The 22,208-nt window shown below is 40.5% G+C and overlaps 1 protein-coding gene and 1 long non-coding RNA gene across 6 annotated transcripts in view; one reads left to right on the top strand and one right to left on the bottom strand.

Moving 5' to 3' along the window:
• ATP4A (ATPase H+/K+ transporting subunit alpha) overlaps window positions 1-22,208 on the top strand; it is a 98,598-nt gene that overhangs the window by 1,922 nt on the left and 74,468 nt on the right. For 2 of the 5 annotated variants that reach the window (XM_058709268.1, XM_058709269.1), the window contains exons 1-2: window positions 42-252; window positions 366-510. The gene's annotated coding sequence lies outside the window, so the exon portion shown is untranslated. Of the gene's footprint in view, window positions 1-27; window positions 253-365; window positions 511-22,208 lie in introns of those variants that run through there. The other 3 variants (XM_058709272.1, XM_058709270.1, XM_058709273.1) reach the window with 3 other exon arrangements.
• On the bottom strand, window positions 9,610-11,233 carry LOC131500290 (uncharacterized). The gene is made up of 3 exons (XR_009256220.1): window positions 11,138-11,233; window positions 9,996-10,106; window positions 9,610-9,804 (listed from the first exon to the last, which is right to left on the bottom strand). It is a non-coding gene; the product is annotated as an uncharacterized LOC131500290 (long non-coding RNA).

The following is a 22,208-nucleotide window of genomic DNA, read 5'->3' on the forward strand; positions in this document are numbered from 1 at the left end:
CGTCAGTGACGCCATCGGTTGCCAAGCAGGCTGGGGCCTCGCGGCTCTTCAGCGTCGCGGAGCAGTCCTGCGTGTCTGGCTCCTCCTGGATGGGTCCCTTCGAGTGAAGACGAAAGGGGTGTGGAGAAACGGTGAGGCCTCTTCGCTTTCGGCCTCCTCCCGCTCACCACCAAGTGTCCCCAAGAGGCAAAAGGTCCCAAATGCCTCCCTCGATTTTCTTGACAAAATGGGACTTTCATCCTTGGAGGTCAGGTGCGGAGATGCCAAACTTATGCTCTTTGATTTCAGAAACAGAGTGTTTCCGGTCTGAGGGATAGGGGGCCGATAGCAGGACCCTAATATTTCCCTGGCACGCAATCTTCCAGGTATTCGTTCGTCTTTACCATTCCATAACATTCGTGAGCCGACGCTGCCGACCCTGCCCTGGGGACATCGCGGTGGAGGAGACTGGTCCAGTCCCATGTGGAGCTCACAGTTCAGTGGGGGAGTTAGACGCCTCACCACCACCAGGTAAGGATAGAGTATAAGCTGCAGGACTGGGTCAGTTGGGGACACAGGGAGTGTGCGAGGTCTGTCGGCCGCCCCTGAAAGCACAGGATACTGGGGCTGGGGTTCTGGAGAGCCCACTCAGCCTCAGACAGGCCCCGGAGGAATGGCTACATTCAGGGACCTTTTACCGAGCATGCATGCCCAGCTCACTACTCTGTCCTCGGTGTCCAGTATAAAGCCCAAGTCTCTAAGTAGTTATTCAATAAACAAATGAGGGGAGAGGTGGTGGGGTGAGAATAAAGCTGGGGACTGAGGGACGAGGGTGGGGCAGGATGAGGTGTGGGGGTCGAGGGCAATGGTGGGTGAAGTAGGGATGCGGAGAAGAGAGGAGGACACTGAGTGGGTCATGAGACTGATTGGCTGTAGAGGGCCGGGTATCCAGGGTGAGGTCCCAGCTCTGGGCTGGGGATTAGATGGAGCAGACCTTGAAATGCTGATGTGAGAGAAGGGACAGCTTTGGGGGAGATGCTGATAACAATGTGGGTGTGAGGAGTTAAGGGGACATCCAAGGACTGGCTGAGTCACTGGCCCAGGGACAAGGGGACATGGCATCACCACTGAGATAGCACATTTCGGGGAGAAGCTGAGTCCAGCTTCTAAGTGCTTCATAAGGGCTGAGAAGCAGAAGGGGGTGCCAGGGGCTTGATGTAATCCAGGTGGGTTTCCTGGAAGAAAGATTAGCAGCTACTACTCCACAATGCTTAATTCTCAAAAGGTGCCGTTTCTCTCAAACATCGCCACCCTTCTGCCTTTTGTAGGGTGTTTTGCTATTAAAAAACAAAATGAATTAGCATGTCTGCCATTGGTCTATGAGCCTTTCCAGGGGCTTTAAAAGTACTGTCCAAATGTCCATCGACAGATGCATGGATAAAGAAAATGTGGTATATATATACAATCGAGTATTACTCAGCAATCAAAAAGAATGAAATCTTGCCATTTGCAACAATGTGGATGGAACGAAAAACAAATATCATATGACTTCACTCATGTGGAATTTTAAGATACAAAACAGATGACCATAAGGAAGGGAAGCAAAAATAATATAAAACAAGGAGGGGGACCATATATGAGACTCTTAAATACAGAGAACAAACTGAGGGTGGGGGGATGGGCTAAATGGGCAAGGGGCATTAGGGAGGACTCTTGTTGGGATATGAAGAAGAAGTGTCACTGGAATCTACTCCTGAAATCATTATTGCACTCTATGCTGACTAACTGGGATGTAAATTAAAAAATAAATAAACGAAATTTAAAAAATTAAAAAAAGAAAGTACTGGTTGTTAGGAGAATGAAAAGATAAATCACAGACTGGCAGAAAATATTTGCAAAACACATACCTGAAGATGGACTTGTATCCAAAATATACAAAGAACTCTTAAAACTCAACCATAAGAAAACAAATAATCTACTTAAAAATAGACAAAAGTTATGAACAGATATCTCACCGAAGGAGATGTACAGGTGGCAAATAAGCACGAAAAGTTGCTGATATCATGTCATTAAGGAATTGCAAATTAAAACAATGAGATAACTCTGCACACCTATTAGAATGTCTAAAATCCATTTAAAAAAGCTAGGTACCAAATGCTGTCGAGGATGTGGAACAACAGGAATCTCATTCATTGCTGTGGAGTGCAAAATGATACAGCCACTTTGGAAGCGATCTGAAAAGATCGTCTGTATGGTTACAAATATATAGCATTGTAGAAAAGGCAAAACTAGACCAGTGGTTGCCAGGAGATCATGAGGTGGGGGATAGGGATGGAAAGGTGAGGCTCGGCTTTTTTTTTTTTTTTTTTTTAAGTTTATTTATTTATTGTGTGTGAGAGAGAAAGAGAACACAAGCGGGGTAGGGCAGAGAGAGAGAGGGAGAGCCAAGAATCACAAGCAGGCCCCCCATGCCATCAGTGCACACCACTGTGAGGTCATGACCTGAGCCAAAATCAAGAGTTGGATGCCTACCCAACTGAGCCACCCAGGCGCCCCGAGGCTTGGCATTTTTAGGAGTGTGAAACTATTTTGTGTGATACTGAAATGGTGGGTACATCACATTATGCATTTATAAAAAGCCACAGGACTGTACAATACAGAGTGAGTCTTAATGTGAAGCATAGATTCTAGTTAATAATGTTTACTCTTGGTCATCAGTTGTAACAAAGGTACCTGCAAGATGGTAATAATAATAAGGGAAAATATGTGTGGAGGGACAGGAAGTATATGGGAACTTTCTTTTCTTTTTGTGTAACTTTCTGTAAGCATAAAACTGCTCGTGAAAAATAAAATCTATTGAAAAAGAGAATTGGCTGAAAGTTGGAATATTATCTAATGAAACATCTATAACCATGACCTAACGATAACTAATCAGATACACCTTGACTGAAGCTATGACATAAAAGGATTCTGTATGTTTTGGAAGAAAGGCTAAAACCAAATAAGAGATAACTACTACAGTTTCCCCTCCAACTCTAAAGAAATGCCACCCGGAAATTATTAGAAACATCCACTCAAGCTGCTTATGTGACCATCTCCCCGGCAGTCACTGATGAGCTTCTCACCACTCTCCTCCAGTCTCTGTGCTGTGGCTTTGTAACGTGTCAGCTTGACCAGGCTGAACGAACTGTATCTTGGAATTACCTTCTCTGTGTGATTTCAATTAGGATGGACCCATAGAGAGGCTTGGGCAAGATTTGGTGGGCAGAAGTGAAGCAGCTGCCGTTTTGTAGATCACACAGGTTATCACTGGCTGGCTCTGCTGGGTCATCATGTTTGCACATGGCAGCAGCCAGGCCAGCAGTTGTTTCACCTTTTCCTGGATCTTACCCCCAGCTTCTCAGCTCCTGGGCCAGGTGTGGGTTTATCGCCGTAATGAAGGATGGCAGCTGTTCCTGTGGACGTTCACACCACCAAGGGCAGAGGCCCCCTTGTTGAGTTTCTCCCCACTTTATGTCTGTCTTCCTTTCCTAACTGCCTGCCCTGTGCACTTCGAGTGCCAGCATCAGACCCTAAGACCACAATGTTAGGGACTGCTTCATAACTCCAATTGCATAAGGTTAAATCCCAGTTCATCTGCCTATCTATCTATCTATCTGTCCATCTGTCCATCCCCCCAGTGGGTCAGCTTCTCTGATGGAACCCTGATACACTCTAAGCAGAGACTCTGGATGCCTGTGGAATTACTGTTACCTCAAGCTGTCGTTCACAGAGGAAGTTGCAGTGGCTTTCCTCTTCCTCTCTTACATAAGAAGAGGATGTTTTCGTCTCCACCCTCCAAAAGGCTGATACAAAAAGGTGAGATTGGCATCTTACAGAAGAAATATAAGTCCCCTCTGTACCCCTACTGTGTTCGGTCTGTTCAATATACTTGACAAAATAATCATCATCACCTGTATTCTGCTCCTGGTCCCTGTTTGACAAGCTTCAAGCTTTCACATTAGTGTCTGTAATTTGCTGCTGTATTACAAGGTGTTCAAAGACCAGCATTCTCCAGGGGCTTGTTAGAAATACAGAATCCCTTGCCCCTCCACTCCTGGACTTAGTGAATCAAAACATGCATTAAATTTTTTTAATAAAAAATTTTTTTAATGTTAATTTATTTTTGAGAGAGAGAGCGAGAGCGCACATGAGCTGGGGAGGGGCAGAGAGAGAAGGGTACAGAGGGTCCAAAGCAGGCTCTTTGCTGACAGCCGAGAGCCTGATGTGGGGCTCGAACCCATGAACTGTGAGATCATGACCTGAGCCAAAGTTGGACGCTTAACCAACCTAGCCACCCAGGCGCCCCCTAAACATGCATTTTGATCAAATCTATCAGTGATTTGTATGCATAGTAAAGCTTAAGAAGTGTCATCTATAGGACACTACTTTTGGGGGATAAAACCTTCTTTAGTCGCATTAATACCCAGAGATGGATTCTTATCATTTACCTCTTGGACATAGTGTTTTAAAATTTGTGATCAACATCTGGCACATTTTAGACTATCCTGTCTGTAATTTCCTACTAACAATTGACCTTTTATGACCATGTCAACTGAAACATCAACTGGACCAGGTGAGAGACCCAGAAGGTGAGTCTTGGAAGATGAAGAGCTGGAAAGATTTGGCAGAAGTCACCAAGGACTACTACACACCCAAACGCAACAACTCTACACCATCAAGTGTGTCCACATCCATTGAGTAAAAGTACAAAATACACATAGAATTTGTTTACGGCAACATGAGTTTGGTGGTTTCTTTCAGGGATGGAGGGAGGGAAGAAGAGAACAGAGGAGAAGGGGGAGGCATTTAATTTGTACATACAACATTTAATTTCCAAAAAGGAGATCCGGTGCAAGTATAGGAAAATGTTTACATCTGCCAAGTGTGGATGTCACTTGGGGGCTAGACTTTTTCTTCACAGTTTGTAGATTTGAAACACTTATTTAAATAAATTATGAAATTAAAAGTTAAAAAAAAAAAGTGGGAGGAACATTCTGGGTGTTCTGTAGATGGTGGATCAGAGGAGGAGACAGGCCAGGGCCGGTAACTGGGGCAGGCGATGACAGAGTTGAGGCTTAGCAGAGGGCTGGTGGGAGAGATGATTGGGCTGAGTGGAGGACACTTATCCTTAGGTTAAGACCTTTCCAGAGAGGAAGATAGTGTTGTCACTGGGGCATTACCTGTCAAGGCTCCCTCCTTCCCATCTCTGGGATTTTATTCCTGCTGTGCTCCCTACCTCCATCACCCTTCATTACCTTCAATGGCTACCTCCTCCTCAGTCTTTTAAGTCTTATCTCAGATGTGCCCTTCCATGCAAGACTTCTCTGACTCCCCCTACCCCCGACCCCAGATTGGTTGGATTACCTCCTCTGGACTCTCACAGCTAAGCCTCTTTCTGGTTACAAATGTCCCCAACCCAACTCAGTGTAGTGTTTTTTCTCCCAAATAAGAAATATCTTGGTTCATGTGATTTAAAAGAGGTACTGCCTTGTCCTGGTTCAGGTGAGGTGTAATCCAGCAGCTCAAACACTGAAAGGCAATTATCATGAGCAAAAGTTCTGCAGTCTGACTCATTGGGTTTGAATCCTCATTCCACCACTCACAGGCTAAATGATCTAGGGCAAGTCTCTCAATCTCTGCAGCCTCAGTTTCTCATTTATGAATTTGGGACAGTAATAATATCTGTTTTTAGTGTTGTGGGGTTTAAATGAGACAACATGCATGAGCTCCTTGAACAGTGCCTGCAAACAGTTGACGGCTCAGAGACTATCATGATGTTATTGGGGACCCAGTTTCTGGCTCCTCTTTCTCGCACTTGCTTCTTTTTTGGCTCCTCCTTCATTCTAGTAGCTTTAGCCTCTTCCACCTGGCTGCAGAACAGCTTACCCTGCACCAGCCGAGGTGGAGGAGAAAGATGTGGTCTTAGAAGGTAACATGGAAGAGGTGGGCTGCTTCTCTCTACCATAAGCTCCGGAAACCATTTATCCCATTTTCATTTGCTCAGGCAGCGTCACATGCCCACTGCTGAACCAGCCTGCAGCCAGAACATTGGCTCCTAAACCTTAGAATGACCATTACAGTGTAGTCCCCAGACTTGTTTCTCTACGACTTCTCCAGGTCAGACAAGGGCAGCTCTGTGATTCCGGTTCCCGAGGCCAAAATTCCTTCTTTCTCTTACACCCATATCATGCATCAGCAATTCCTATTTCCCTTAAAAATCATCAAGGCTTTTCCCTTTCTTCTTCCCCATTCTGGCCTAATAGTCTATCACCTCCCATCTGGAATATCACATGAGTCTCCCTGCCGTCACCTGTGCACCAAAGTCTCCTCCCCTCCAGAGTTAGAGAGAGACTATTAACACCTGAGTTGGCACAGGTCACTTACCTTTCCAATGTCTGTTCATGTCACTCAGAGTAAAGTAAGTTCTCTTTGATCTTGCCAACGTTACCTCCCTGATTGCATCTCTAACCATTCCCTACGTTACTTCACTTCAGCTATACTGGCCTCCTTACTATATCTCAGAAATATCAGATGTGCCCCTTCCTCTAGGCCCTTGTACTAGTAGTTCCATCTGCCCGAGACTCTCGCCCCAGATACATGTCTGGTTCCCTCTCCTAAGTCCTGCAAGTCTTTGGTAAAAGTCAGATCCTAATTGGGGCATTACCTGCCTTTCTATTTCAAACTATAGCCCCTCCCCTGTCTCCAATACTTCCAATCACCCTTACCATGCTTTATTTTTATTCCCCAGTACTCTTAATATTTTCTTACTTAAGTTTATCATCTTTCACACACCACCAGAATGGCACTGTAATAAATGAACAATAGAACTTCACTGAATGAAAGAATAAATGAAAGAACAATTCACAGCCCCATCTGGTGGTTAGCCTGTCTTCTCCACTGGACTGCAGATGTCCTGAGGGCAGGGATGGGGTCTGTGTTGGTCACTGCTGTATCCCCAGCATCACCCAGGGCAGAGCCAGGCATGGAGGGAGTTGGAGGTCCTAAAGATAGGCAGCCGTATGTCTGCAAAGATTCCTGTGAGCAGATCTCTGTCAGACTGAAGGTAAAGGACAAGTGTTGGATTTCCTCTTCAGGAGAGCTGGGATTGGGGGTCATCTTAGGGACCTTCATAAGCACCTACAAGGGTTCTTACAGGGAAGAGAGAACCCCACCTGCTTTGGAGAGTATATGTGTGACATTACTGCCACAATGGCCTCCTTTTTGTTCTTTGAATCTCCAAGCTCATTCCAGCATTAAGGTTTTCTGATTGCCATTCCTACTCTGGGAACCCTGTTCTCACAGTTCTTGGAGCAGCTCTTACACTTGGGCTTCCATGTCTCAGCTCAAAGAACATCTTAGAAAGACTTTCTGTGGCAAAGCCAACTAGGTGTCTATTGGCTGTGCAGTCTAAGACTACATTTTCCAGAGGCCCCTGCAACCAGGTGAGGCCATGAGATTAGCTATGTCCAATGGACTGAGAGCAAGAGGTGTATGTCACCTAGCACCAAAGCTTTATTTGTTATTGAGGTATAATTGACAAAAATGTGACATATTTAAGGTATACAACATAGTTATTTGATATATACACTGTGAAATTATTACCACAATCAATACATCCATTACCTCGCACCTATTTTTTTTTTTTTTTTTTTTTGGTGAGAATGCTTAAGATCTACTCTCTTAGCACATTTTAAGTATACAATACAGTATTGTTCACCATAGCCACCATGTTATACATTAGATCCTAAGATCTTACTCATTTTATAACTGAGTGACGTATCTTTTTAACAGCCTGTCCCCATTTCCCCCAGCCTCCACCTGGCAACCATCATTCTACTTTCTGTTTCTGTCAGTTTGGCTTTTTTAGATTTCATACATAAGTGATACCATACATCTTGTCTTCCTCTTTCTTATTTTACTAGCATAATGCCCTCAAGGTCTATCCGTATTGTTGCAAATGGTAAGATTTCATATTTCTCATGGTTTAATAATATTTCTTTGTATATGTATTGGTATATCCTCTTTATTCCTCTGTCCATTGGAGGACTATTTCCATATCTTGGATGTTGTGAATAAGGCTGCAGTAATTACGGGAGTACAGATATCTCTGAGACAGTGATTTTTATCCTTTAGATATATTCCCAAGGAAGTGAGATTGCTGGATCATGTGGTACTTCTATTTTTAATATTTTGAGGAGCCTCCATGTTATATTTTATAGTGGCTGTACCAATTTACATTTCTATCCAAGAGTGTATAAGGATTCACTTTTGGGCTAAGGATTTTAAGAAGCAAGTGGGGGTTCTCTAGTCTCTCATCTGCCTAGGTTCAGAAGACTCTAAGCACTTATGATGGTGGAATTAGCAAGTGGAAGGAGCCTGGATCCCTAACTTAATATGTGGGCAACCAGAAATGCCCACTTTGGGAGGTTCTTTAAGTGTGAAGTAAGCTATTTTGTGAGCTACTGAAATGGTGGGGTTTATTTGTTACAGCCACTGGCATAACTCTAAACAATATACTCCTAGACCTCATTCTAGCTTAGTGTACCTCAAACTATTTGTGGTTGCAGAGTAGGACTCATTTTTTGATATCTCCAAAATGTCATGTACAGATAGATTCTTTTGGTCTATGCCCTGTCCAATAAGACAAGTCTGTTGATTCTATTGTTGGATGTCACGGCCATGTCAAATTTCTGTGAGTTTTGAACTGCTTACTGGAAATTTCTGCACTTAATCTTGTTGCAGACCATCAACAGAAGTGAACCACTAGTGGCACTGCTTTAGCTTATTGCCCTATTTGATTTCTCTCCTTATCATTTACCACTCCCTGTAATTATCTTATTTACTTAGAGGTCTATTTGTTTATGGTTTTTCCCAGTAGAATGTAAGCTCCTTCAGAAAGGAGACTTATCTTGCTCTGTTGAATCTCCAGCTCCTGGTACAGTGCCTGATAAGTCATAGGTGCTAAGAAATTATTTGTTGAATAATGAATAAATGACAAGCTTTGGTGGTGAGGGGGGACACGAGGCCATCATAACTGTAACAGAAGCTCTCCACAATTGTAACTTGACCTGAATTCTTATCAGTTCACTGACAGCTGCTTGACTTCCTGGCTTTCTGGTAGACCATAAGTACCCAAGATTAGGTCAGGCCTCTTACAACCGTCCTCTCTAGGTTCACCCTACTAGAGACTAGACCACACTGAACTATCACTCTCTGATGATATGTCTATCTTTACCTGATTTATAAGTTCTGAGAGGGGTGTGGTTGGAACTGAAGTGGTCACTGCTGTATCTCCAGAGTCAGGTTGCAGAGCTAAGGTCCTTGGCATGAACGGATTTATGACATGAATGCATGATGTGAGCAGGAGGGGAGACTTCCCTGGGGAAACAGTGGCATACCCTGCCTCCATGGCCCCCATCCCTTGGCAAGATCCCAGGGTTGGTCCTGAAGGTCCAGTGGGCTGCCCAACCTGCCCCTTTCTTGCCCCATCAACTACCTCAAGGTGCTGGCTCAGGCTGTCAACACTTGGCAACCAGACATTTTGGAACAGGTGTCCCATTTGGCCCAAAGGGATACTTAGAGCCAAGGTATGTAACACTGTTATATATTTTTAGTGGTTTGCTGAAAAGGAGGTTAACGAGAAAATAAGTCCACCAGGAGGAAAATCAAGATGGCGAGTGTGATGATGCTTCCCAAGACAATCCCCAAGACTGCCATGTAGTAGACTTGCTGGGACGTCTCAGCTGCCAAGGCTCAGTTATTCCACTTGTTGCTGTGCCTTGTCTGATTAGAGGGGAGAGGCGGGACAGGAATAGTTGGCTTCAGTGGGTTATTGTAATGGGTGAGCTATGGGACTGTAAGGACGCAGGTGGGGATTTGAGCCCACAGGAGGGACAAAAGAAAGAATTTGAGTCAGGGTCAAGGCCAGGATGAAAAGGAAAGGAGGAGAGGATTAGCCTGATGCAGATTCCCACCTGGAGAGAGAAGATCAAGGCTACAATGCCTATGGGAAAACACAGGAGTAAGGCACAAATGGACAGGCACATGTGGTCTCTGGGGGGCTTGTCCTGCAAAATTTCAAACGCCTGTGGAGAGGGAGTGGGTTATGGCTCAGTATGGCTTCTGTACTGTGCTGTCCCCTCTGACTCCTTTTCAAGATATTTGGCTGTATAGATTCTTCTTTGATTTCCTTAAAAACTCTTACCAGCCCCTTCTAACTCCTACCATGTGCCCTCTAATCTGTTCTTATTCCAATACCTCCTTCTACCTGGATCTCCCAGCATCCCTCCACCCCTATGCTCTATAATCCCTGCCCATTCCCTGTCTCCTATAACCTCTCCCTGTCTTCTATAACTGCCTTCAGGTCCCTACAGCATGTCTCACTTGGCCCCTAACACCACCCCCACAAAACCCCTTACTGACTCTGATGACTCTCACTTGTCCTTCGTGAAACGTCAACTGAGTCGTTAACAAACTCTGTTCCTATAACACCCTCATGGTCCTCCCAAAGCAGCCTTCTTTTTGCCCCTATAAAACACCCTAATAAGAAGACCCCTACTCAACACTTGAACACTCTCACTTTTCATCTGTGAAACCTCCCTTGTTCCCTCATAAAACTCTTACCCTATAAAACTGTGAATGTCTCCAATAGCTCTCTCCTTATCCCACTTGTAATATCCCTCACTTTGTCCCCATGAACCTGTCGTGGTCCTGTTATGAGCCTTACTGTTCGCCCATAAACTGCTCTCTTCCCCTTCTCCCCACCCATTACCTCTCTGTTGGCTCCTCTTAAGACCTTCTTTGACCAACTCTAAACTCTAAGTCCTCTCCCTGTCATAGTCTCATAGCCTCTTTTTGTCCTCTTATAAAGGCCTGCCCTTTCTCCCTCTACCACCTTCTCTCCACCTCTGAAACCAGCGTCCTGACCGTCTGAACCTCTCCTTCCTCCACTCATAGCAGCCTCCCTGTTCTCCTAAACCAGTGTTCCCTCTAAATAGTTCTCTTCTTATAACACCCCCTCTGCGTCCTGAAACCCTTCTTGCCCCCTCATTCTGCCGCTACCCATGCTTTCTCCCACCCTATCCCCCGTAAATTCCCTCCCTGCCCCTTCAAACACCTCCCATCAGGGCATCTGGATCTGGGTACAAGGAGGCTCTCCGTCACTCCAACCCGCCATGGGTTACCGTGGAGACTATGCTGGACCCGCCTCCTATCTTGCCTTTCTATTACTATAGGCTGATTGGAGGTTGTCTGATAGGGTGGGGAATCCAATACTCATGTGGCTACTGATTGGTCTGAAGGAGTGCAAGCTCTTCCTACTCTCTTAGGTGATTGGTCAATTCTGGGAGTTGCTTTTTATTACAGTTTAGTTTTGAAGGTGATTTATATATTTTGGATAGAAGTCCTTTCTCAGGTATGTGATTCGCAAATGTTTTCTCTGGGTCTGTGGATTATCTTTTTTGTTTTCCAACAATGTCATTTGCAGAGCAAAGTTTTTAATTTATATTAAGCCCAAATTATTTTTTAATTTTATTTTATGGACGTCCTTTTGGTGTCATGTCTAAGAATCTCTTCTTAATACAGTGTCAGGAAGATTTTCTCCTATGTTTTCTTCTAAGTGTGTGATAGACTTACATTTTACATTTAGATCTATGATCCATATTGAGTTCATTATTTTATAAGAGGTGAGGTTTTAGATGAGATGATGATGATGATGATGATGATGATGATTTTCATTTAGTTTTTCAATTAATTAACACCATAAAAAAACCCTGTTCGTTCTCTGATAAGTTGCACTGGCCTTCGTTTGAAAGTAAATTGGTTGTAATTAGCACCATTAAAAAAAAAAATCTGTTTGTTCTCTGGTAAGTTGCATTGGCCTTCGTTTGAAAATAAATTGGATATATATATCTGTATATATCCAGATATATATATATATATATATATATATATATATATATCCATCCAATTTATTTTCAAACGAAGTCCATATATATGTATATATGGGTCTCTTTCTGGACTTTTTATTCTGTTCTGTTGATTAGTGTGTCCGTTCCTTTGCAAATACCATGTTCTCTTCTAATGTAGCTTTATAGTGATTCTAAAAATTGAATGAGTATTCCAATTTCATTCTTCTTTCACAGAATTATTTTGACTCTGCTTGTATAGATCTACAAATCTTGCTGGTCTTTTAATAGGAATTGCATTAGAATTTCAGATCAATTTTAGGACAGACATTGAGCCTCCATTTCACTGTAATTGGGAGCCTCTCCATTTATTTAGTTTTTTTTCTTTCTTTTTTTCAGCAGCTGCAGTTTAAACACATGGCTGATACACATAATAGTTTAGATTTATGCCTAACTACTTGCTTTGTGGGGCTATTGAAAATGGTATTATGATTATCATTTTTTGCTAGCTGTTATTTATTTTTATTTACTATTTTGATGGAACTATAATTAACATAGTGTTATATTAGTTTCAGGTGTACAATGTAATGATTCAACAATTCTATGTATTACTTAGTGCTCATCAAGATAAGTGTATTATTAATCCCCTTTATTTATTTAAATTTATTTATTTATTTTGAGAGAGAGAGAGAGAGAGAGAGAGAATATCCCAAGCAGGCTCTGTACCATACAGAGCCTGATGTGGGGCTTGAACTCATGAACTACAAGATCATGACCTAAGCGGAAGTTGGACACTTAACCAAATGAACCACCCAGGCACTTCTCTATTTGTGTAAATAAATTTGATTTCTGATTGTTCATTGCTAGCATAGGGAAGCACATTAGATTTTTGTGTGTTGATATTGCAATCTGTGATCTTGCTAAACCCATTTTTATCAACTGTAAGAGGATTTTTTTGTTTTTTGTTTTCTGAGTTTTTTGTAAATTCTTTGGGGTTTTCTATATAGACAATCATGTCATTTACAAATAAGGGTAGTTTTATTTATTCCCTTAAATTTTTTTTTTCAACATTTTTTATTTATTTTTGGGACAGAGAGAGACAGAGCATGAACGGGGGAGGGGCAGAGAGAGAGGGAGACACAGAATCGGAAACAGGCTCCAGTCTCCGAGCCATCAGCCCAGAGCCTGACGCGGGGCTCGAACTCACGGGCCGCGAGATCGTGACCTGGCTGAAGTCGGACGCCACCCAGGCGCCCCGATTCCCTTAAATCCCTATGACATTTCTTTCTTTTTCTGACTTCTTGTGCATATTAGGACTTCCAGTCTGATGTGGAATAGGAATAGGAATAGGAGAGATGTGGAATAGGACATTCTTGCCTTGTTGCAAATTTTAGAGAGAAAACTTTTCCCTTCATTGTTATGTATGATTTTAGATAGGTTTTCTGCAGATGCCCTTTATCAAGATGAAGAAGTTCCTTGTTAGTCCTGGTGTGCTAAATTTTTATGGTGAATTAATGTTGAATACTTCCAAATGACTTTTCTGTATCAGTTAATAACATGGTTCTCCTTCTTTAGATGGTTAATATAGTGGATTGCATTGACTGATTTTCTAATATTGAACCAGCTTTGCATTCTTGGGAGAAACCCCAGTTGGTGATGGTGTATTTTTTTAAGTTTATTTATTTATTTTTGAGATGGTGGTGGGGGGGCGGTGGGGGAGCAGAAAAAGAGGAAGAGATAAAATCCTGAGCAGTCTCCACGCTGTTAGCGCTGAACCCGACACTGGGCTCAATCTCACAAACCATGAGATCATGACCTGAGCCAAAATCAAGAGTTGGATGTTCAGCTGACTGAGCCACCCAGGCACCCCAGCAATGGTGTATTCTATTTATATACTTCTGGTTTTGGATTTCTAATATTTTATAGAATATTTCTGTCTATATTCATGAGAGATATTGGTCTATAGTGTTGTATACACAATCTGCCTTAAGATAATGCTGGCCTCATAAAACATATTGGGAAATATTCTCCCCTCTTCTGTTTTCTGGAAGAGATTGTGTGGAAATGGTGGTTTTGTTGTTGTTGTTGTTGTTGTTGTTGTTGTTGTTGTTGTTTGGTATAATGACCAACGAAACCATCTGGATCTGGAGATTAATTTTTCAGAAGATTTTTAGTTTCAAAATCTTTAATAGATTTCTTTAATAGATACAAATAGATATAATTTCTTTACTAGATACAAAACTACTTAATTTCTTTTTCTTGATTAGTTTTGAGTTTTTGTTTCTGAAGGATGGGCCAATTTTCACCTTAGTGGTAGAATTTATGTGTAAAGACTTGTTTGTAGTTGTCCTTTATTTTCCCTTTAGTGTCTCAGGCACATGTAGTGATATTCTCTCCCTCATTTTTGATATTGGTCATTGTGTCTTCTGTCTTATTTTGTCAGTCTTACAAGAGGTTTATCAATCAGTCATTTTCAAGAACCAGCTGTTGGTTTCATTGATTTTCACCATAGTTTCATTGTTTTTCCCTTTTCAATTTCATTGATTTTTACTCTTATCTCTTCTGGTTTTCTTTGGGGGGGGTGTTTATTTTGCTCTTATCTTCTAGTGTCTTAGGTTGGAAGCTTAGATCGTTAATTTGAGACATTTCTTATTTTCTAACATAAGCATTTGAGGTTGTACATCTTCTAAGCTCTGCTTTAGCTGCACTCCACATATTTTGATACGTTATATACTTCAATTTTGGTCTGAAATGTTTTAGAAAACATTTTCTAATTGCCCATGACCCATGAATTACCCATGGGGAAATTGCATGTTTTTTCCCCAAGAATTGGGAGATTTTCATGTCATCTGTCTGCTATTGATCCTTGCTTTACTTTTATTATGGCCAACACATCAGCTTTATACTTCTATTTAACAAATCACCATACACTCAGTGACTTAAGACAATAGCGATTTATTATCACACCATTCTGTAGGTAAGAAATCCAGAAACTGTATGCCTGAGTTGTCAGGATTTCACCAGGTTGAAACGAATATGTCTACTGAAATGTGTCCTCATGTGGAGCTCTGTTCTCATGCTCTTCCAAGCTCGTGTGGTTGTGGCAGAATTCAGTTCTTTGTGGTTTGGGAACTGAAGGTATTCTCTTTTCCTTGCTGGCTATCAGCTAATATCTATTCTCGGTTCCTAAAATCTATGTGCATACTTTGCTTTGTGGTCCTGTTCATCTCAGAGCTATCAAGGGAGAATCTCCCTCCATCAAAGTCCCTCTCACACTTTGAGTCTCTGACTTCCTCTGTCTCTGACCTCTAGGCCCAGATATAAAGGCCTCATGAATTTAGGTTAGGTCCACCTAGGTAATGTCCCTTTCTTAGAGTCAGCTGTGCCACATACCTAACCTAGTCACAGGAGAGATATGCCATCATATTGACAGTCACAGATTATATAGGATAATACCTCAGAGTGGGCAGGAATATTGATATGGGGGCATATTAGTATTCTTGAAGCACAGTCAGATAATATGACTCCATGTGGTTTGCTTTGTGTGGTTTCATATGCTTTTTATAATTTTAATTCTTGGAAATTTGTTAAGTTTGTTTAATGAGAAAGGATAGTTTCTATATTGATGAGGTCCCATGTGTACTTGAAAAGAATATGTATCTGCCTTCTTCGGCTAGAGTGTTGTATAAATGACAGTTAGATACAGATGGTTGATAGTATTCAATTTTTCTACATCTTTGCTAATTTTCTGTTTACTTGTTCTACTAGTTATTGAGAGAGGAATGTGAAGTCTTCAACTATAATAGTGGATTTGTTTATTTCTCCCTTTGTTTTATTTATCAGGTTTAACATGTATTTTGAAGTTCTGTTGTCAGTGCTCATACATTTAGGATTCTTATGTCTTCCTGTTGAATTGTCTCTTTTATCATTATTTAATGTGTTTCTTTATCCTTTTTAATTATCCTTGCTTTGACATCTACTCTGTCTGATGTTATTATAATCACCCATCTTTGTTTTGGTAGTGTTTTTTAAAATTTATTTTTTTTAATGAGAGAGAGAGAGAGAGAGAGAGAGAGAGAGAGAGAAAAGCACGCACAAGTGGGGGAGGGGCAGAGAGAAGAAGAGACAGAATCCCAGGCAGGCTGTGCACCGTCAGCACAGAAGCCTGATGTGGGGCTTGAACCCATGAACTGTGAGATCACGACCTGAGCTGAGACCAAGAGTTGGACACCCAAGTGACAGTGCCACCCCAAGCACCCTTATTTGGTAGTGTTTTCATGTCTTTCCCCCCACATTCTTTACTTTATTATCCTACATACATCATTACATTTAATGTGGGTTTCTTATAGACAGTATATAGGTGGGTCTTGTTTTTTAATTTTAATACATTCTGAAAATCTCTATATTATAACTTTTGCATTTAATGTGATGATTGGTATATTTGGCCTCAATTCTGCCTTTTTATTATTTGTTCTCTATTTGTTTCTCTGTTTTTCGTTTTCTTTCATTTTTCTTTTCATTTTCCTTTTTCTTTCCTGCTTCTTTTTGGATTTCTTGAATATTATTTTAGTACTCCGTTTAAGTTATCTCTTGTGATTTTTGAGGATATATCTTTGCAAATTTTGCTAGTTGTTGCTGTAGAGATGACCATAAAGGTAATTAAAGTTTTCATGGTCTACCTAGAATATTTTACAACTTCAAGTGGAATATAGCAACCTGCCACAATATTAATCCCTCCACCTTGCCCCCTTTATATTTTAGTTTCTGTATGTATTACATCTACACACATTGAAAAATCTCATCACTGTTATCATTTTTGCTCTCAACTGTCCTATATATTTTCAAGAATCAAAAGAAGAATAATATTTCATGTTTGCCCAGATCTTGACCATTTATATTGCTTCTATTTCTTTCTGATACTCCAAGTTTTCCTCTAGTATCATTTCCCTCTTCAAGAATTAACTTTAGCATTTATTTTAAAGTAGGTCTGTGACAATGTATTCTGCTAGTTTCCTCTCACCTTCATTCCTGAAGAACATTTTCACCAGTTTTGGAATTCTGGGTTGACAGTTCTTTTCTCCCAGCAGTTAAAAATATTGTTCCCCTTCCTTTCGGCAGTCAAGATTTCTGGTAAGACCTTCACAGTCTTTTGAATTTTTGTTTCTTTTTAGGCATGTGCAATTTTTTCCTTGGATGTGTTCATAACTTTTTCTTTGCCTCTGGTTTTAAGCTGTTTGAGTAATATGGTCTGACCATGGATCTTTGAGTTGATGATTTTTTTTTTTTTTTTGAGGGTCATTGGGCTTTTTGAATGTGTAAGTTTAAGCCTTTTGCCAAATTGGGATGTATTTGATCATCCTTTCCTTTTTTGTAAAAACTTTTTTTGAAGACACTATATAAAGTTCCCTTCTGGGACTCTCATTGTATGCACATTAAATTTTTTAGTACTGTTTGTTTCCAGTTCCCCGAGGTTCCGTTAATTTTTGTTTCAATGTTTTTCTCTCTCTATTGTTCAAATTGTGTGATTTCTATTTTCAAATTCGCTCTTCAAATCAACTATTTCCTCTGTCATCTCCATTATTCTATATAGCCCCTACAGTGAGTGTTTTTATTTCATTATTATGTTTTTCAGTTCTATAATTTCCATCTGATTCTTCTTTTTATTTAAAAATAAACTTTTATTTATTTTAAACATTTCTTTTTTTTAAATATAATTTATTGTCAAGTTAGCTAACATGCAGTGTATGCAGTGTGCTCTTGGGTTTGGGTGTAGATTCCATGATTCATCACTTATATACAACACTCAGTGCTCATCCCAAGAAGTGCCCTCCTCAATGCCCATCACCCATCTTCTCCTCCCCCCTGCTCCCCCATCAACCTTCAGTTTGTTCTCTATATTTAAGAGTCTCTTATGGTTTGCCTCCCTCTCTGCTTAAAATTATTTTTCCCCCTTCCCCTCCCCCATGGTCTTCTGTTAAGTTTCTCAAATTCCACATGTGAGTGAAAACATAGGATATCTGTCTTTCTCTGACTGACTTATTTCACTTAGCATAATACCCTCCAGTTCCATCCATGTTGTTACAAATGGCAAGATTTCATTCTTTCTAATTACCAAGTAGTATTCCATTGTATATATAAACCACATCTTCTTTATCCATTCATTAGTCTATGGACATTTGGGCTCTTTACATAATTTGGCTATTATTGATAGCACTGCTATAAATATTGAGGTACATGTGCCCCTATGAATCGGCACTCCTGTATCCTTTGAATAAATTCCTAGTAGCGCTATTGCTGGGTCATAGGGTAGTTCTATTTTTAATTTTTTGAGGAACCTCCACACTGTTTTCCAGAGTGGCTGCACCAGCTTGCATTCCCACCAACAGTGCAAGAGGGTTCCCCTTTCTCCACATCCTTGTCAACATCTGTTGTTCCCTGAGTTGTTCATTTTAGCCACTCTGACCAGTGTGAGGTGGTATCTCAATGTGGTTTTGATTTGTATTTGCCTGATGATGAGTATGTTGGGCATCTTTTCATGTGTCTGTTGGCCATCTGGATGTCTTCTTTGGAAAAGTGTCTATTCATGTCTTTTGCCCATTTTTTTACTGGATTATTTGTTTCTTCAGGTGTTGAATTTGGTAAGTTCTTTGTAGATTTTGGATACTAACCCTTTATCTGATATGTCATTTGCAAATATCTTCTCCCATTTTGTCAGTTGCCTTTTAGTTTTGTTGATCGTTTCCATTGCTGTGCAGAAGATTTTTATCTTGATGAAGTCCCAATAATTAATTTTTGCTTTTATTTCCCTTGCCTTCAGAGACATGTCAAGTAAGAAGTTGCTGCAGCTGAGGTCAAAGAGGTTGTTACCTGTTTTCTCCTCTAGGGTCTTGATGGTTTCCTGTCTCTCATTTAGGTCTTTCATCCATTTTGAGTTTATTTTTGTGTATGGTGTAAGAAAGTGGTTCAGTTTCATTCTTCTGCATGTTGCTGTCCAGTTTTTCCAGCACCATTTGCTAAAGAGACTCTTTTTTTCCATTGGATACTCTTTCATGCTTTGTTGAAGATTAGTTGGCCATACTTTTGTGAGTCCAATTCTGGGTTCTCTATTCTATTCCATTGGTCAATGTATCTGTTTTTGTGCCAAATATGATTACAGCTTTGTAGTAAAGTCTGGGATTGTGATGCCTCCTGCTTTGGTTTTCTTTTTCAACACTACTTTGGCTATTCAGAGTCTTTTTTGGTTCCATACAAATTTTAGGAATATTTGTTCTAGCTCCGGGAAGAATGCTAGTGCAGTTTTGATTGGGATTGCATTGAATGTGTAGATTGCTTTGGGAAGTATTGACTTTTAACAATATTTGTTCTTCCAATCCATGAGGATGGAATGTTTTTCCATTTCTTTGTGTCTTCTTCAATTTCTTTCATAAGCTGTCTATGATTTTCAGTGTATAGATCTTTTACCTCTTTGGTTAGGTTTATTCCTAGGTATCCTATGGTTCTTGGTGAAATTGTAAATAGGATTGATTGTTGCGACCGGCGCAACAAACACCGAGATCAGGGTCCTGAGGGTAGGGGAATATAAGAAAAAAAAGAGAAGAGAAGCCAGTTTGGGAACAAGAGGGTCCACTGGGCTGATGGCCCAAGTGACGGCTTTATTGTTGCTGTACACAATCTTTTATAATATAAGACTCTTATGGATCAGGTCATTCTAAGAATAAACAGGTTTCACATGATCGCTGCCAACCAAAACATTTAGTTCTGTGTACCTTGTGAACTTTCTAAACGGGTCACAACAAGACCTTGTTGATAGATTGCTAGCAAAACCAGTTCCCATGTTTGTTTCTATTTGACCCGGGGTAGAAAAAAGGGGGGGTAACATTACTGCCAACACCCACAGACCACAGGCTTCAGGAATTAACTTTCTCAGCCTTGACAAGGCTTTCGTATGCCTTGGCAAGTGGGGGAATGGGAGGGGGAACCACTGGGTTGACTGAGTCAACAGGGAGCCGTTGCTCGACCCGATCTCAGCCTGGCACCGGGGTCCGGCCTCCCACAATTTATTTCTTGATTTCTCTTTCTGTTTTGCTTCATTATTGGTGTATAGAAATGTGACCGATTTCTGTACATTGATTTTATATCCTGTGAGTTTGCTGAATTCATGTATCAGTTCTAGCAGTTTTTTACTGGAATCTTTTGGGTTTTCCCTGTAGAGTATCATGTCATCTGCAAAAAGTGAAAGTTTGACTACTTCTTCTTTGCCAATTTGGATGCCTTTTATTTCATTTTATTGTCTGATTGCTGAGGCTAGGACTTCCAACACTATATTAAACAACAGTGGTGAGAGTGGACATCCCTGTCATGTTCCTGATCTCATGGGGAAAGCTCTAAGTTTTCCTCCATTGAGCATTATATAGCTGTGGGCCTTTCATATATGGCTTTTATGATGCTAAGGTATGTTCCTTCTATTCCGACTTTCTTGTGAGGGTTTTTATTAAGAAAGGATGCTGTATTTTGTCAAATGCTTTTTCTGCATCTATTGAAAGGATCATATAGTTCTAATCCTTTCTTCTATTAATGTGATGTATCACATTGATTGATTAGTGAATACTGAACCAGCCTGGAGCCCAGGAATGAATCCCACTTGATCATGGTGAATAATGCTTTTAATTATACTGTTGAATTCGATTTGGTAGTATCCTGTTGAGAATTTTTGCATCTGTATTCATTAGGGATATTGGCCTGTAATTCTCCTTTTTAGTGGGGTCTCTGTCTGGTTTGGGAATCAAGGTAATACTGGCTTTATAGAATGAGTCTAGAAGCTTTCCTTCCATTTCTATTTTTTGGAACAGCTTGAGAAGAATAGGTATTAACTTTGCTTTAAATGTCTGGTAGAATTCCCATTGGAAGCCATCTGGCCCAGGACTCTTATTTGTTGGGAGATTTTTGATAACTGACTCAATTTCTTTCTTGGTTATGGGTCTTCTCAGATTTTCTATCTTTTCCAATTTGAGTTTTGGTAGTGTGTGGGTGTCTAGCAATTTGCCCATTTTTTCCACATTGTCCAGTTTGTTGGCATGCAATTTTTAATAGTATTGTCTTATAATTGTTTGTATTTCTGTGGTGTCGGTTGTGATCTCTTCTCTTTCCTTTGTGATTTTATCTATTTGGGTTCTCTCTCTTTTCTTTTTGAGAAGTCTGGCTAGGGGGTTATCAATTTTGTTTAGTTTTTCAAAAAAACAACTCTTAGATTCATTGATCTAAGAGTTTTTTTTTTTTATTCTGTATTGTTTTTTCCTGCTCTATTATTTCTCTTCTTCTGCTAGATTTGGGATTTCTTTGTTTCTCTGATTCTAGTTCCTTTAGATGTGAGGTTAGGTTCTATATTGGGATTTTTCTTGTTTCTTGAGATAGGCCTGGATTGCAATGTTTTTTCCTCTTAGTACTGCCTTTGCTGCATCCCAAAGTGTTTGGATTGTCATGTTTTCATTTTAATTTGCTTCCATATATTTTTAAATTTCTTCTTATATGCCTTTTACCCATTATTTCTTTAGCAGGATGTTCTTTAACCCCCATGCATTTGGAGGCTTTCCAAATTTTTTCTTGTTGTTGATTTCAAGTTTCATACGTTGTGATCTGAAAATATGCATGGTATGATCTCAATCCTTTTATATTTATTTAGGGCTGTTTTGTGACCCAGTATGTGATCCATTTTGGAGAATGTCCCATGCACTCGAGAAGCATGTGTATTCTGCTTTTGGATGAAGAGTCCTGAATATATCTGTCAAGTCCATCTGGTCCAGTGTATCATTCAAAGCCATTGTTTCTTTATTGATTTTCTGCCTAGATGATCTGTCCATTGTTGTAAGTGGAGTATTAAAGTCACCTATAATTACCGTATTATTATCAATAAGATTGCTTATGTTTGTGACTAATTTTATACTTGGGTGTTTCATGTTGGGGACATAAACATTTACAATTATTAGCTCTTCTTGATGGATAGGCACCTTAATTATTATATAATGCCCTTCTTTATCTCTTGTTGCAGTCTTTAAAATCTAGTTTGTCTGATATAAGTATGGCTACTCCAGCTTTCCTTTGACTTCCAGTAGCATGATAGATGGTTTTCCATCTCCACACTTTCAATCTGCAGGTGTCCTCAGGTCTAAAATGAGTCTCTTGTAAACAGCATATAGATAGATCTTGTTTTTTTTTTTTTTAATCCATTCTGATACCCTATGTCTTTTGGTTGGGGCATTTAGTCCATTTACAATCAGAGTGATT

The sequence above is a fragment of the Neofelis nebulosa genome, chromosome 17, assembly GCF_028018385.1.
Source record: "Neofelis nebulosa isolate mNeoNeb1 chromosome 17, mNeoNeb1.pri, whole genome shotgun sequence".
Lineage (NCBI taxonomy): Eukaryota > Metazoa > Chordata > Mammalia > Carnivora > Felidae > Neofelis > Neofelis nebulosa.